The sequence below is a fragment of the Triturus cristatus genome, chromosome 4_2 (genome assembly GCF_964204655.1).
Source record: "Triturus cristatus chromosome 4_2, aTriCri1.1, whole genome shotgun sequence".
Taxonomy (NCBI): Eukaryota; Metazoa; Chordata; class Amphibia; order Caudata; family Salamandridae; genus Triturus; species Triturus cristatus.
Genome location: NC_140586.1, coordinates 103,777,960 through 103,792,635, shown reverse-complemented (window position 1 = coordinate 103,792,635; position 14,676 = coordinate 103,777,960). Strand labels below are relative to the sequence as shown.

The following is a 14,676-nucleotide window of genomic DNA, read 5'->3' as shown; positions in this document are numbered from 1 at the left end:
TTTCCAAAGTCTTTGTATAATGACTTCTCCCTTAATGATAAATGGCCTTACTGCAATGCTAACGATACTGGTGTTATGCAACTTTATGCTTGTTGTGGCACGTATACTGCATTTTAGAGCACATTAGTTAAAATAAATATTTTAAACTATCGTTGTGTCTCAGTCAGATCTTATTGTGGACAAGTACGAGAGTGTAAGCGAAAAGGTGTGTCTTGTTACTACGATTCCTGAGAGTGTTGTGTTCTGGGGTGTCTAATCATTGGTTCCTCCATTTGTGAGTAGGAGAGCGAGTGAGCCACTATAGCTAGTCGGTCCTGGGCTCGTGGGCACTAAGGTGGTAGGAAGGCTTAGCCCCTATACACCAAGGTCCCATAATCCTGCACATAGTTCTGTGTATGTGCAGAATCCCTGTAACAAAACATGTTCTAAAATGGCTTCCCTGGTTACTTGTACTGGCAGTAATGGAACTGACCAGCACAGAGGCATATCTGCTCAAGCAGGTATGTCCTCACATGTAATACTAACTACCCTGCCTTAGAGCTGTCAGGCCTGCTGTATGGGTGAATTAGAAGTATCACATGAAGGGATAGGAGACATGCCACGCAGGGATGTGTGAAATCTCTTTTTTTTCACTTTTGTCTGCACCAAGACATGCAGCCTGCAATGGCACTCGTGCCTGTGCTTGGTGAGGGATCCCTCAGGGTGACACAGTTCATGAGGCAGCCCGTAGGGACCTTCTTTAGTACCTCAGGCCCCATTTACTAGGAACTTACAGAGGGTGCTAAAGGTTTTGCCAATTGGGGGAAGAACTGTAAAGTTTTGGGAAAGAGCTCTGATCCTGGGGACCTGGATAACAGGAACCCAGTACACTTTCAGTCGAAAACACATCAAATCACGATGACACCCTTGCACCTTCACAGGTGACCTAGAGTGATGGAACGAGGCCAAGTGTCACTTGGACTTCTTGCGTTTTTGTCTGAGATTTGCCTGTGGACTTACATTGTGCTAACAACCTGTTGCTGGAGCAATCTCAGGAGGAGCTCAGGGACCTACCTTTAGACCTCAATCGATACCGCGCAGGCTCTTGCGGTGCCGCGCCAAAAAGAACTTTGCTTCCCGGTTTTAAATGGCCATGGGGACGTGTTCCGATCCCAGGAATATGGAAATCACATGTGGTTCAGTGACAGACATTTATTTGAGACATTTCCCACAGGATTAAAACCCTGCAGATTTGGCAGCTGACATAGTTACCTTGCATACTGAGAATTTTCAGAAGAAATTGTTAATGGAAAGAGTCTCAAAGAGACCAGTTTTCGCTCGAGAGCCACATGTTGCTGTGAAAACAATGGAATTGATGCCAGCGCGCATAAATGGTGCCTATATAGCCCTGCGCAATCCACAACTGTCGCGCAACAATCTCAACATAGAGCTGCTGGTGCAGCTTCAGGAGGTTGTGAGGGGTGTTACACCCCCTAAACATGTATTCTGTAGTAAATAGTTTGGTAAAAGTGCTTTCAGTAAGGTATGGTGAGGTATCTGTCGCATTTCACCTGTAATTTATACATACAGACAGATATAAACACACACACTGTCGTCTCTGTTTCAAAGGTCTTAAAGAAATGTGGGTTAGTGTGAAAAATATTGTTTTAAACTGCTAACAATACACACTGCCTCTTAAGCACCCCTTTTGCTCTGCTTCTCATATAATGTTTTTTAACAAGCTATGCCAGCAATATGGAAAGTTTAGTCTTCTAATTCAAACAAAAGAGTTTTATGTACAGCAAACATGCTGAGCTCGCACATTTGAAGGTGCTCTCATATGTGATAATGAAGAAAATGGTGTCTCAATGAATTAAATTATTTGCCCACGATCACATAATTTGAAACCAGTTTATGGGTCAAGAGCATAGCTTAGGTGTGGCCTGTGTGATGCAGGCGCACACGCAGGCAGACAGGAGTCCACAAACCAACACATGACAAACACCCATGTCACATGGTTCACCAGACATCCTCACACATACTAACAACCCGCAGAGCTCCCCATTTTCTGTAGTCAGACTTGTTTGCAGTGTGACGTTTTCCAGTTTTCACACTTAATGCAGATCATAAAAGGAGGGCCATGCTGACATCTCCAGGCCTGCTTTGTCTTTTGCTTTGAAGGGATATAGTTTTGTGGTTATAGTGAACATAATGAAAATATCAGAACAACAAGTACCAGAATGCAATTTTAAATGAATTAACTGCCTATATATATTTTACGTTAGTCTGTGGTCGGTGAGGTTAGTTCCAGTACTGTTTTGTCGTGCATTCTGATATGTTTAGCATTTCCCTTTCGTTATCCAAAACTACAGGTGAAAGATTTTAAAGTATACATTGATGATGTATTTACACGCGATAAGGGATTGATAACTGGTGTTCTGGTTTCTGCACAGATCTGTAAATATTCCGTTTCTGTAAGGCTTAGGCATACGATCAGTGCTTGTTTATTACACTGCTGCTGCTCTGTCGTTCAATCACATTATTCCCCGTTGATCTTTTAATATTTTATTTTTTATCATTAAATCTTGTAGATTAAACGTTTCAGTATGTTCTTTAATAAACCCTCCGCTACTTTCAGGCCCATAGTATTTACATGTTTTAAGAACAACTATACTCCCGTGGAACAGAAAACAAAAAATTCAAACCTCTTAATCAAGGGGTTTTCAGCAACAAACACACGTGCATTTAACTTTGCACAGCAGTGTATTAATTATCCCAGCCCACCTGGTGACGCCACCGAGCACCAGTACCACCGGTAGTAACAACAACAGCAGTAGCAGCAACAGCTCAGGGTAGGACCAGTTAAGCAAAACAAACCTTTACATCCGAGAACTTCCTCCAAATACCACTGACCGGGATCTGGTCAACCTGTTCCACCCGTAAGGACTATTTTTCCAATGGAAACAAAATTTAAATCCTTATTTTTTTTTATGTGTGTAATTTTGGTGGTAACCTCAAAAAGAAACGTACGTTAAAACATTAGTGAAGTAAATCAGTTATTCAATCCTAGGATACATGTTTTTAATCTGGTCACTACACTTATGTAATATCATTTACATTTTTGCAAACAGATTTTCCATTTTTAGTTGATGAGGGAGATGTTAATTGTCTTTTAATCGCGTGAGTGCATTTCTAGACCAAAACGCGGGTTCTGATTTAAATAGCTACAGGCTATCTGGTATTTACTTTCGCAAAAATATGTTTTCTGAAGCTGCTAAGAATTTTCATTGTGGGATGTTTCTGAGTTTCTTTCCGCGCCGGTCAGTGGAAAAGTGCTGTGTCGTGCCACTTGTGTGCACAGACTACTGGCAAAATTCATTAAAGTGTGCAGTTAATTTTACTTAGAGTCGAGTTGTGAAGTATCGGTCTGTGGAAAAAAGTGAATATGTCGCCTTTGCCAGAGTAAGAAAACCTTTCCAGGATGGCAGTGATTCCTACTATTTTCCCCCGTGTGAACAAAACGTGCTTTAGCTCTTGCAACTAATGTGGACCATAACATGTATTTGGATTTCACATTGCGGGGACCCCTTATATTTATAGCGATTACTCCTAGAAACGCAGTGGATGCAACAAGCATTAAGTCTCTCTGCTATGAGGGCCTAACATGCTCTACTACTGTTCATGGCCTGCTAACAACATGTTTGTCCCCAGTATAATAAATAACTGGTGAGATATTATGAATATACCTCTCCTCCCTTTGCATTTGCAATGCAATAGGTCTCGCATTTGCGCGAGTTTAAGCAATTGGCATTGTAAATGACAATGCGTTTTATTTATGTTTAAAAAACCAAATCATAAATAAAAGGCATTGTCATTTACAATGCCAATAGCTCAAACTCGCATAAATACGAGACCTATTGCAATTGCCAATGTTTTATTATTAGAAGCGTTGGAAAAACTGTCAGTCACCCCGTTTCCAGGCTGTGATTGGTCGCTACCTGCCGATGGGGGCGGAGATCTGCGGACACCTTGTATTCTGAGACTCTCACAATAACGACTGGTTTGCTGCTACACGGCGCGTGCGCCGCTTCAATTAGCGGAGCCCCGGACGTGGTGAAGGGCGCAAGGCCTACGCGGGACTTGGAGAGGTACCTGGGAACAGACTAGAGGTAAGTGCGAGGGAAGGGTAATATAGTGCATGCAACAAGGCAGGCCCGGTTCTAGCGGGGGGCTGGGTCAGCCAGGCCCACCCAAACATAACCCTTCCCAACCAAACATGAGCCTTGGCCCTCTCAGTGAGGACATGAAGGCCAATCGAAAATGGGCTTTATAAGTTAAAACTTTCCTCCGAACGTTGTTTTTCTACCTATTCTGGGAGTGCAAGATTGGGCCTTGGCTCTTTCTCACAGCCATCAGCAATCGCCCAACTCCTTTGAGAAAGGTGGGTTGTCGTGCAGGTACAATAGGGGCATGGCGAAGGAGACTTTTGCCTACCGACCTGCTGCTTGCCTACCGTCTTGCTGCGTGGATATTTCCATTCTGTTTAGCGCCGTAGAAAAGAAGTTTGTGTATTCTGATTCACCTTACCTGACCCCGCAGCTGCTTATCACACCAGGCTGTGACATACATTTTGACTAATGGAGTAGGTAAAAGAATGTGTTACTTTTTGTTTTTCTTTTTAAAATCTGCCCAGGCCCAGCAAGGCACATAATTGGTGTATGCTTCATTTATTTATTTTATCATGGATGCAAGACAACAATAAACAATTTCAAGCAAACTGGTGATTAATGATCCTGCTTGAGAGCAGTGCTAACCATTACAGATAATGGGGGAACCCAAGAATCGTCACCAGACCTGGGTACAATACGGGAATACAAGAGAATGGTCTGTGACTCATTCGTAGAGAACTTTATTCTAAGCTGTATAGTCTGTGTTGTGTGTGTGTGTGTGTGTGTATGTATATATATATATATATATATATATAAATAGCAACACTGGCATTTAATCCCATGTGAAGGATGCTACATGTATATGCAATCAACAGATATATTATAAATGCATATAATGAATGGGAAAGCAAAAACAAGAAAGCGCCAAAGAAACAAATGTATCTGCAATGCATTTATTCTACTTAAATCAATTGCCCAAGGACTAAAATAAAAATAAATTTGGTCTACCGTAATCAAACATAAACTAACATTTATAAAGCACAACACTGTAACCCCTAAGGGTATCTGAGCGCTGTTTGTCCAAAGAGCCAGGTTGCTCTCAAGCGGTGGTGAAGGTTATAGTTGGCTGGGGGGAGTAAGGGAAGGGGCTTTGCTTTTGGGCCTTTGGTTGGCACCTCCACTGAAGTATTTTTCAGGTCTTGGTTTGGTGGGGGGGGGGGGGGGGGGGGTTTTCTGACTGGTGCTCATATAGTTGCTGCCCTTGAACCATAATCAAACTAAATAAAACTGATAAAAAAATAACCTTCTGTTTGCTCGTTTTAAGCTTCTGCGAAGGCAGGAACATAATGAAAGAGTATTCTTCATACAATAATAAAAAACGTTTGTATTCCTTCTTCACATGGCTTTTCTGCCTTTGTTTAGTTTTAACTGTCAGTCATCGATCGTTAAAGCAGCATAAAGCAGCTTTACACCACATTTTATACTGCTTTCCCCTTGCATTTATTGTTAAAAGTACATTTTGATCAGAGTAGAAAATACCAGCTGTGGGTGATTATCTCAATTTTTGTACTGACCTGAACAATAAAATACCAGTAATGCCTTTAAAAAAAATGGTCAGGTGGTAGATAGCCCGATCAGGAGTTGTGGCCTTTTATGCCACTTTATTGCACTTGGCTCGCCTGACCAAAATGTAGTACGTCTAGTTTTCACCAATGGTTTTGGTGGTATGAGTTTTAAAATTGATGATTTATCATGCATTTCTCTAAAAATGAGCCCAATGACACTAGCCAAATGCTGTTTCATCAATGGGTGTGATCCGGGAATGTGGGCCACTTTTTTGGGGGTTCTTGGGCCGAATTGTTATGTCAATTCGACCCTGGGTGTGGTGAGCATGGCATGATCGGATGATTGGCTGCTTCTTGGTGTTTCGTATAGCGTCAAGTTCTAGGTTGTCTGAGCTTTAGATGGAGGGGGTAGTTAGGAATGGCCCAAGCATAGGGGAGCGTAATGAAAGACACATCAAACAACATTACAGTCTACCAGTCAGAAGCTACCATCCACCTGCAGCAGGGGTGGTGTATCAGTGGCACGTCTTGGCAGTGCAGTGGGCACTAACGCAGGTGCTGCTTGGTGCCTGGGTGGGACCACCCCATGCAGCGTAGGCCGTCTGCAGTGCCAGGTCTTCCAGACACTGCGTGACGAGCCTTGTGAGGGTCATGGTAGCAAAGAGCATCTGCATAGATAGGGCTGCTGGACTCTGCTTCATTGGCAACTGCTGTTGGGATCTGATGCCAGCTGTGAATATCACACTGTAGGGCCCTCGTACTACTGGTAGGAAGGTGTTGCCCTGGTTAGAGATGGTGACTGAAACTTCCTGTCAACCAGACACAGGGATCTGTTCAGGACTCAGCTCACACGTGGAGCCCTTCTCTGATCTTAGGACTGTTGACACTGTTACTGAGCCCCCTGGTTGGTTCAGCCTGTCTGGCCTCCCAGTCAAAATCCGCAGCTTCTTTTCTCGGATACCAAACCCCATTGACTAACATTCAGCACCCATTCTCTGTTGAACCACTACACCTGGCCGTCCTAGTGCCGCTGGAGGTGACCTGTTGATCTTGCCTTGGACCTTGCCCCATACTCACCTTAAGTCCAGGAGATTAGACTTGTGAGTCGTGGTACTGTACCTGATTGCCATACTTGTTTTTCCTCCTTTGGGCTAGCATGCAGCTTCAGAAAAATCCACTGTTGCCTTTTTAAATGTAAAAGTATTTCTCCTGCAGGACTTACTTACCTGATCGATTTGATTCTGGTGCCTAAACATTATTTGTTTAAATTGCTGTGGATCTCCTTAATTCATGTGCATCATTTATTGGCTGTGTGTGTGTTTTGCAGCTGGCTAACACACCTGATAAGCCTAAGGCAGCCCAACCGCACTACCCCCATAAGAGCACCTTGGAATTGCTAGAGCAAGCCTGTGTCCGCTCATAAGGGAATACCTGGACTCTCTGAACAATATACCTCTTTTTGGTATAGCATATACAGAGCCAGCTTCCTACAATTACTTGGCTCAGTTGTATATGTTTTCTAATCGTAGCACATTTGCTTAATAATAGAGCTGTATAGTTGCAATAAATATTGTAGACTGAAATTCTTTCTTTAGCTTATTATGGACATGTATGAGTAGGAAGTAGAAGGTGATGATCTGTTTCCACGGTTCCCATTGGAACTAGTGTTGTATTCTAGGTTGCCAAATCACCTGTCCCTCTGGGAAGGGTAGGAGGGACGTTGGAGCACTGTCAGCTAGTGGGAATTGGGCCCATATGTACTGATGTGGTATATCTGTAGTGTTGGACCAAGGCTTGGGGCTGTGAAAGGGGGAATGGGTGCTATTTCCAGAGTTGGGTCCAGTTCTGAAGGACTGAGTTCTTTCAAAGGTTGACTGGAGGTTTCAGATTAAAATGATTAAATCGGGTACAGTGGGCTCAAGAATCTAGGCCTGGGACTGAGAAGAGAAATGGAAAGTGGGATATTATCGGTCACTTACCAGTGGAATAAGAACAGTCTATGGGGCTATCTGGCTGGGCTGAAAGATATCTGTCTCTAGAGGCCGCGGTAAAAGATTAATGTGGCCTGGAAGCATGTGAACCCACTGTACTGTGGATAGATGTCTTTGAGTTATTGGGGAAGGAGGGGAAACTGGGCAGAAATAGTTGTCATTGCCATTCCACCATGTATCCTTTACGAGGCCTGACGTGTTGGTGACTGTTTTAGTAATGCATGTTCCGGGGCAGTCACCTTGAAGGAAAGAGATAATCTGCTGAGATTTGAGGTTCTCTTTGTGTTTGGAGCTTGTTGCATGCTTTTTTGGTTGTGTCCCCTCTAGAAAAGGAGTGAACATTTTGCTCTCTTTTCCAGTGGTCCTAAGTGGAAGACTGGAAGGCAGCAAAGTCAATTTTCAAGGGTTCAGCCAGAGATATTGATGGAAATGAGATGCCCTCGGATAAATATAATTTAGTGGGAACTGTACTCCTTCCGCTCTTAGGACTTGCATTTGCCATGAAGTGGACAGACTCATGCTGATGGTTCTGAGCTCTGTATTCTCGTCAGCCACCTTGCGTTTCACAGAGTGCTTAGAAGAGCTTTTAAGCCCCCCACCAGGGCTTCATTATTTTCAATCAGCCCATCTCTGTTGCCCCAGCCTCTTCGTCCATGGAGTCAGCAATCATTACTTGTCTCTAGTGGTTGCACAGAGCCCTCCACGTCCATCTTATTTCTCCACACAATCACATTTTGGCACTTTTGATTCCATTAGACCCTTTGTCATCTTTCATCTGCCGGAGTCAACCAGCTCCTGCAGGGCTGTGCTGCTGACACTACATCCTCGCAGGCTTCTTTTTCTGTGCTTTTATCTGCTTTTCCCAGTCACTAGCAGGAGGCATATAGACCTAGAAGACCCCATGCTGTCTCTCTTTTACAGAGTGGGTGGAGTTCCTCCTGCTTCCATTCAAACATCACACAGAACAGAACACCCCAACAGATTCCTTCTCCATGGAGCGGTGTGTTGTCTCTTTGATCCTCTTGCTGATACTTTAGGACCAGCTGCACTTACCTTTTATAAAGAGCTCGACATGGTCCCCTCAGCTCTTCTGGTGGCGCAGCTACAGGCAGTATACCTAAGAAAGGAAACTGCAGCACAATTCACCCCTGTAGACCAGGGCATTTTCCCGCTACTCCTGGGGGCAGCTGAAGCTCTTCACACAGGATTAAAGGTTCTGTACTCTCCTCCAATAGAGTCAGGGTATTGTGTCCATGCACTCCTGGATGCTACTCTCGGTTCTCAAATAGGCCACAAGGTTCATAGACAGCCATTTCCCTTAGAGTGGCCACGTTGCATTGTGTTAAGATTGAAACATCCCACATGAGCCAGAAAGGTTATCATCTTTTCTTATTGATTGAGGAAGATTCTTTGGTTGGGAATCGCATGTTGTTGAAGTAGTTTTGAGTAACACAGCTTGAGAAGATGCTCTGTTGAAAGTAAATAAACCTATTGTAATAAATCAATGCTTCTTATTGCCATTTAAATTAATCCTATTAGGGCAAAACATGTTTTACCTCCGGGTGTGAATCTGTGGGCCACATACCTACCACTAATGGAGGTCACGATCTCCTTTTTGTCTGTATGCTACTTCCAGTGGCGCACAGCTCTTGTGCTGGTGCCTGTGTACACTGCTGGACCGAAGAAGTCAGAAGTATGAAAAAGTATGCAGATGCTAGGGGCACTGATCAGCCTGGCTCCCCACCCTCCATGGAGAATTTGAGGATGGCTGCAGTACATGAGGAATGGCTGTGGAGGTGCACATTCTCCATTTGTCTCCATTTAGCCCAAATAGAATGCCTCCAAAAGAAGAGACAGAATTTCAGGAAGTGCTTGGATCTCAGAAACCCTTCAACTTTGCAAAAATGCAGCATTAGCAGCAATGAACATCCAAATGCATAATGTTGTCATTCAGTCACTTTGTATAGTATTTAGATTCTAATATTATTGGCAGCATAGCCACCTTGGTATTTACAATGTGGCCTTATTGTATGAAAGATTACTTCTGCATTGCTTGTGGATGGGATTTATCATACCTAGTAGAGTGAAGAAGGAATAAACCATTCCAAATCCTTGGTGCTAGCAGTTCTCCCATTCTATTGCTTCATCTTATTTCCATTATACTTCTGTTGTAAAGGAAAGGTGGGTGCTGTATTGCATTGATTCTGCTGCGCATGGGTGGCATGAGTCCAATATCTTGTGCGCTGTTGAGTTCTATTTTGGAAGGCTAAGATTAATTTGATTTGTGGAGGTATATTGTGAGCACCACCTGAAATGAGAAGCTGCTGTCCTCCTTTGTATTATTCTCCTTCTCTGAGAAACAACTAGGTAACTTTTCCTCTGTCACTAAGCACGAGGATACAGAAATGGAGGATGTAAGACACTCGCATGCACACTCACAAACTACCACCCTGAAATCTCATACCACTGTGCCATGGCCCCTTCTTGGTTGCAAACTGACACCTTGGCGATGCCAGGCAATCCATATGTAGACACGCTCTCCAAGATTCCCCAGCTACTGCTGCACATGCCTCAATTTCAGAACAGGGGCACACTGTACACAGTGCATACAAGAACGCCTTTACTAAGCAATTTCCCAACACCTAGAGATTGCACAGGCCACTTTGACAAGCCACCTTATAGTGACCAAGCCTGTGCCTGGATGGCGCTTCTCGATTGACCCCTAAAATACTATTAAATTCTGGAGCGAATATGTTAACATAATTTGGTAGCTTAAGATCTACATTCCTAGTGCCCACTTTTTCTGTACTTCTACTCTTTATTAAGGATTCTTTGAGACGTAAATGGATGTGGGTGATCCAGGAAGAAGACTGATGAGAGAAGTAACCAGAGGGAGAGCACAGATGAGAAAGTGGAACTAGGCACTATACAAATGAGAGAGGTGAGTGAGGAAAAAGTCAAATGAAAGACCTATGTGAGGCATGAGATGGAGAACAATGGAACAAGCCACAGGTCAGATGAGGGCTGGCCAAGATATGCACTGGATGGAAAAGCAGAAGACTAGCACAATCTGGATACAGTAGGGTAGCAAGTTTAAAAAATAAAACTTTAACCTCTGCTCCCCTTTAAAATATATCTCCTAGCAGTATAGTATGATTACAAGGCATATTAATGTAACTAAGCTGACCTGTACTGGAAATAGGCTGTTTGTTATAATATCTTTCGCAGTATCTTGGAGACTAGGAGCTTATTTACAAGCCCCTTGCACCGGCTGGTGCGTCACTTTTTCTCATATTAAAAGTGAAACACCGGTGGCGTAAGTGGCTTGTAACTAAGCACCTAACTTTATTTCGGTCAAAGACCATAAAAGTGCAAATAAAATACATACAGAGCACAAGAGATTAAAACAATACAAAACAACAATTGTTAAGAACAAAAATTAAACTCAAAAGTTATCAGAGGAAAAAATAAAAACAACCATACTCCATCACATATGTTATACAAAAATGTGCCTTCTGCGCCACATGCCATGTAGGAAGCGGGATACAGAAAAGACAACAAGGGGATAAGTATTGAAAGTCAAGACCCGACTGGCCTGCGCTCAATGGCGAAATCCAAAGTTCCCACATAGTGGGATTAACCAACATTTCCTTATTTTAACATATGCAGGACAACAAAACATAACGTGGGGAACGTCTTCACGTTGATGGTTACTTACAGGGCAAGCTTCCCCATCTGATTTGGACCATTTAGAGGTAAAAGACCTAATGGGCAGGCTACCATACCTTAGTTGGAGATACAACTTCCTCGCTAGGGGAGGTTGTATTGCATCTAGGAATTCCTCGAATCGGAGTTCCATTTTTACAAGGAGGAACTCAGCGGACAGCCTGCCCAGGGTTACCGATGTCTGCAGGGCTAACAGATTCTGCCTCCTCAACTGGGTTTGTAATTCCAATTTCGGCAACCCCGGACAAGACAGCTCAGGTGTCTCCCAAAGTTGTGGGATACCTACCCGCTTACTAAGGGCCCTAATATGGAGCAACCATGGGATGTTTTTACTTTTTAGCAAGGGCCAAATCTCCCAAAACTCTGCTCTATAAGGAGCCAATTCAGGGACAGACCACAGCCTCTTCCAATAGAGCATAGGTCTTGCAGCTACAAGCTCCTCTATCGACTCCAGCCCCAGATCGAGTCGCAGAGGAATGAGTGGTGTGCTTAGAGGTAATCCTACCAAATTCCTCATAAAATTCTGCTCCACCCTCAATAGATTAGATGTATTTTTATGGCCCCAAAATTCAGCGCTGTAGATTGAGGCGATTCTAGCTTGAAGTCGATAGATTTCAAGGGCCGGGGCAACCGGTTTAAGATCGGATATTCTACGAACTTTGCTAATGCCCCCAATTATTTGTGTTAGCTTGAGGGCCGATTTGGAAATTTGAAAGCCCCAATCAAAATTCTCCGTTATGGTTATGCCAAGGTAAACAAAGGTTTTGACCCTCTCCAGGGAAATACCATTGAGGACAGGGTTTGGGCGTGTTTGCCTCTGGGGGGATTGAAGATAATAAATTTGGTTTTATCCTAGTTAATCTCCAATCCCCGCGAAGCACAGAACGCTGCGAAGCCGTCCAGAATACGCTGAATGCCCGATGATGTTTTGGATAACAACAGAGTGTCATCCGCAAACATCAGAGCGGGCACTCTCCCGGTCGCTAGTCTAGGAGCATCATTGTCTATTATACCAGACAAATGATCTACAAGACCATTGATATACAGACTAAATAGTGTTGGGGCCAAAACGCAACCCTGGCGTGCTCCCTTCAGAACAGGGAAACGTTTTGAAAGGTCCCCATGCCTCCCACACCTAACCCGGGCATAATTACCAGTATGTAGTCTAATTAGTATGGCCAAAAGGTAGGGTGGGAGACCAAGATCTGTCAGGACCTTCCATAGCTTATCCCTGGGCACAAGATCGAAAGCAGCCCGCAGGTCAACAAAGACAAGGTAGAGGCTGCCACCCTCCACACTTGCCGTTTTCCAAAATAAAACCTGCAGGCGAAATATTTGGTCCAGGGTGGAAATGCCTGACCTAAAACCAGCCTGGAGGATTGTCAATACTTCATTCTCCTCCATCCAACCCAAAATCCGATCCAGAATAATCCTGCCCATTAGTTTTTGAGTTGTATCTATAAGGCTAATGGGCCTATAGTTGGATGGGGATAACGGACAACCTCAGCTCCGAGCCATGTCCCCGATAGAATCTCATTGAACAAGACAACCAAATATGGGGCCCATATTTTGGGCTGGGTACGAAATAGGTCTCCTGGCAGTTTGTCCAAACCAGGGGCCTTATTGGGAGATAACCTTCCTATTGCTAACTCAACCTCCTTCAGGGTAATAACCTCGTGCCATTGAAGATGACACACTTCCCCAACCTCATTATGTTCCCTCCTCCGCCGGCCGCCCAAGGCCCCCACCAATCGATACTCATGGCGGGAGCCCGGGGAGGCCAGCGGGTGAGGCACCCCGTCCTCCCCATGTTCCAAAACAGCCAACCCCATCAATCCTGATTCCTTAGGGAGTTTACTACTTGGGTCTGATATAATCTCCAATTTGACGCTAGCATATAGAGCTTCAAAGTGTGCCTCCCACACTGTGGATGCTATATTAGGGGCGCATACCCGGTCGCCCTCGCTAGTGCCTGTTGCAACAATGGCCCAAAAGGATTTGGTGTCCCTGCGCTCAAGTGCAAATCCGAGCTCCTCCCACATCTTATCCTCCCAATCCTTCTTACCCCCTATAATTGCTTTTTTATAGAGAAGTCGAGAATTCTTTATACCTACTTTATCTTGGGCTTTAATTGATGCCAATAGCTCTTTTTTTGCCTTTCTACAGACGGCATTGTACCAGGGGTGTGTCTTAGCCCGCGGTGGGTTTACCACCACCGCGGAGCAAAGCACATCCACTAGCTGGTTTGCCAATTGCTTGTGAATTTTCACAGCTCTGCCCTTAGAGGCATCATCCCCCATTTCGGAAATCAATGGTATGGCTATATTATATATTTTAGCCAGTTTAGTGGGGGGACTCCTGTAGATATGGCCATTTTACCCTACGTCTATTGTTAGCCATAATGTAGGGCGGGATTACACTAGTTGCTTCGGGCACCAAATTTGTCAGCCCAAAACTTCCAGCTTTCAATGTTAGTACGAGGGCATTGTGGTCACTATCATATCTTGGTACCACCCTGAACTCCAGCAGCCTATCCCAATGTTTTACTTCCATCATTATATAATTAATATATATTAATGATGTACAAACTTGTATTTATGGTTCATCAATTGAAAGCCTTTATTATTAGGGTGAGCGCTCTAAGTAAATGTTGTGAGCTCTGACTGCATTACTGACAGTGGTTCCTGTATAAAAAATGTGTACACACGTTTTCAAAGTTTAGAAATATGAGGGTATGTATAATGCTCCAAGAATACTCTCTGATTTGATGCAAATATTTGCAGAAGCTTGAAAGCAAGACTGATGATTCTTTGCTTTCAAAATAAAATGTTAATTAAAAAACTGAAAGTAGGGAAAAATACATTTTGCTAAACCACTGTAAAATTTCAAGTACCATTTCTTTGCAGAATCATTTATTAACATTTGTTGATACATGCTAGTATTACCCAAAAATATTCATAATGGAAAATCAATGTAACCAGTTTCAATGAGATTATTGGAAACAAAAATAAACAACCATTGGCAAAGCCAGTAGGTCTGAAATTGGTGGTCAGCGTTTTAGTTTTGTCAATGTGTGACTTGTTTTGACATGGTTTTTGTAAAACTTTATTGGTGTGGGAGCTGCGGGCTCTCACCATTATAACAAACATTGGCAAAAGCAAAAATGTTTTATTGGTCTCAAAAAGCACACACTACTACAGTAGGCACTGGCATTGAACAAAACTACTTTTTTTTCTGCCGATATGC

At 43.5% G+C, this 14,676-nt stretch overlaps 1 long non-coding RNA gene across 2 annotated transcripts in view; it reads left to right on the top strand.

Moving 5' to 3' along the window:
• Positions 1–2,789: 2,789 nt before the first annotated feature.
• The window catches only part of LOC146833103 (uncharacterized), a 63,997-nt gene continuing 52,110 nt past the window's right edge, over positions 2,790–14,676 (top strand). Inside the window, exon 1 of one of the 2 annotated variants that reach the window (XR_014960505.1) lies at positions 2,790–2,918. This is a non-coding gene — a long non-coding RNA (uncharacterized LOC146833103). Of the gene's footprint in view, positions 2,919–3,980; positions 4,149–14,676 lie in introns of those variants that run through there. The other variant, XR_014960504.1, reaches the window with a different exon arrangement.